At 42.6% G+C, this 2,753-nt stretch overlaps 1 protein-coding gene across 6 annotated transcripts in view; it reads right to left on the bottom strand.

Moving 5' to 3' along the window:
- nrxn2b (neurexin 2b) overlaps nucleotides 1-2,753 on the bottom strand; it is a 572,664-nt gene that overhangs the window by 186,680 nt on the left and 383,231 nt on the right. The window lies entirely within an intron of this gene.

Raw genomic sequence — 2,753 nt, 5'->3', positions numbered from 1 at the left:
GGTTGAGTGGGAGGGGAATGAGAGATCTAAACAGGAAAAGCACACTCATAGAAAAGACATCACATTCAATCTTATGTTGGGGTTAGACGTTATATATAAATAAGAGCTCTTGCACACACACTAACACATACGCACAGTCAAAGCATTTGTGAATCAACGGGGAAATATGAAAAAAGAATCTAATTACCTAATAACACATTTGAAATAAAATAATTGCATCACAGGAGGCAGATGCCAACACCCCTCCCCATTAAATCCCCCCTCTGGTTTCCCTGTACGATAATTGGTTGTTGTCTATGTTTTTATTTTGTAAGCAGCCCGAGTACCTAGCGTAAGCCAAAAAAGACGAAAAGGCAGGAGGAGACGACATGAAAACAACAATTAGAGATGTTGAGGAGACAGATGTGCGCGGTGGAAAAAGAAAACACAGACAGGGAGTTACAGGGTGCCCTGGGAGCGAGGGGGAGATAGAGAGAAAGAGAGGGAGAGAAAGGGAGGGAGACGGATTGTTTGTCAGGTAAATCACTGCTGATAGAGATCTCAGCTGGGACAGGAGCTCTGTACTCCAGACAAGAAGCAAGGAAATTGGACAAAGCAGGAAAAGTCAGCGTCGGTCTTTTTGCGCTGATGACAAGAACGGAGTCTTGACTGTTGTACATTTACCCAGTCGTGTGCGCACAGAGTCAGACAAACAGGAGATGCGAGGGATGCTGTGCTTGCCACTGTCAGCGACAAGGTGATATGACACAGAGGATGAGGATGTTGTCCCTGATTCTGCAGTCAGAAAACAATGTTGACTGTTAACACTGAGGTCTTGCAGGTTCTTCTTTGTATTTCTATCACTATCTATCGTACCTTTAGGATACAACAACCTTGTTTGGATTTTTAAAGATAAATACACAATACTTAGTGGAAACAAAATGCTGGTTTGAAGGTTTAAGACTTAAACTTAGCTTGAAATCAGTTCAGTATAATTCAGCGTCATGGAAGGCCTGGGAATTGGTGGGAAGCATGGGAACTGTCTGTAGTGTTTTTCTCCTGCACAACAAACTGGGTTCCATAGATTTGTCAACAAACACAGTCCAGGAACCCAGTGGTTCCTAAACTTTTATGTATTGACCCCCGCTTTGGTATCTAGGTATCTGTTGAGCCCCCCTAGCTCGAAAACGTAACTGAACTGAACAACTGTTCAGCTGTAAATAAAATTACCAATCACGAGTTTTTCTCACTCTGGAACAAAAAAAAAAAGTTAAAATTGGAAAAGCCTGGCACCCCCGAAGGGCAATGTTTAGGGGACTGGCATAATAAAAATAAAGACTAAAAAATATATAAATCCCTGGCCTTATATCTTCTTTAACCCAATAAGCTACATGCATGTTTTGTTTCTTCAATCAGTTGCAACAGAATGCAGGTTGACACCATTCATCCAAAAGTGTATTTAAAAATACATTTCCACCTTATTAAAGGTATAACCTTTCCAAACAGTAAAGATAAACATAAATAAATACTACAGCAGCTAAAGAAATGAAAAGAAACATATTTGACCCAGATCTTCATAAGATGACCTCTAAATATGTGAACAAAGTAAAACAACATGTAGTTCTATATACAACACTGACACCATAGCAGCGTCCTTCTGAGGACGTGGAGTGTGGACTGGGAACTCATTACGACCAAACACTCTAAGGACTAACAACACCTGCTGCTCTACTCCAATCCACTCTTGAACGAGGAAAACAGGGAATACAGAGGACAACAAGATGCACAGGTGAACAGGTCTGTCACACAAACACAAACCCAAGATGGACTTCTATCTTGACTTGAAAACCACCACAAACCTGCCTGGGGAAGTGAGGTCGTAGATGAAGGAAGAATACTAAGAAATCAGAGCCTTTTGTCTATTGGTTAATGCAGAGAGCACGTATCGAATCCATCCATTTCCATCCGCTTATCTGTTACTGGGTCGCGGGGGCAGCAGTCTCCATGACCGCCACCCAAATCACACTGCACCGTACCAACCCCCCTGAACCTTCCTGCAGGTGGTGAGTCCACTGGAAGGTACCAACCGCCCTAACCGGGATTCAAACTTGTCCAGGAGGTGAACCCTGGGGTTCCACACCAATGACAGAGACATTGCCTCTGGGCCAAAGCGTCACACACGTATTGAATCCACAAAATTAATGATAGTCTAAACATGAATCAATCCTCCTTTGGTGTTTTTTTCCTGGTGTTAAATGAGAGCCAATGTGGGCCACATTTGCAATGTCTGCGGTTGCAAAGATCTGAGCAGGCGTTCACATGACAGGGAAGGCCTAGCTATTTCTACCGGGTGAGGAAACTAGGACGAGCAGAATCTCTTTGCTTGCACAGCGGGGAATGGCAAAACACAAAACGCAAGTCATCAATTTTTAACTCCCGTCTCCTGTTTGTTCTGCTCAGTAGCTTTCTTCCCTGTTCAGTCCCCAGTACTTATGCATGTGCTGTGTTGAGAAACTTCCTGTGGACTCTGCCAAGTGTCGGTGACTTATGTAAGATCTCCTCCTTTAGATCTGGATTAACCTCAGCTGTAGAGTACAGCCTGATGAAGCCTAAAACAAATCACCTTTATTTTAGTTATAAATATCTTCAAAAATACGATCATGCTACTATATGTCTTCTTCTTTTGGTACTTTTAGATGTGATGAGGTATATGCTGGTAATTATTATGGATGGATGGATGGATGGATGGATGGATGGATGGATGGATGGATAGA

The sequence above is a fragment of the Cynoglossus semilaevis genome, chromosome 1 (assembly GCF_000523025.1).
Source record: "Cynoglossus semilaevis isolate Cse_v1.0 chromosome 1, Cse_v1.0, whole genome shotgun sequence".
Taxonomy (NCBI): Eukaryota; Metazoa; Chordata; class Actinopteri; order Pleuronectiformes; family Cynoglossidae; genus Cynoglossus; species Cynoglossus semilaevis.
Note: the sequence above shows the minus strand (reverse complement) of the source record. Positions and strands in the feature narration are given on the sequence as shown.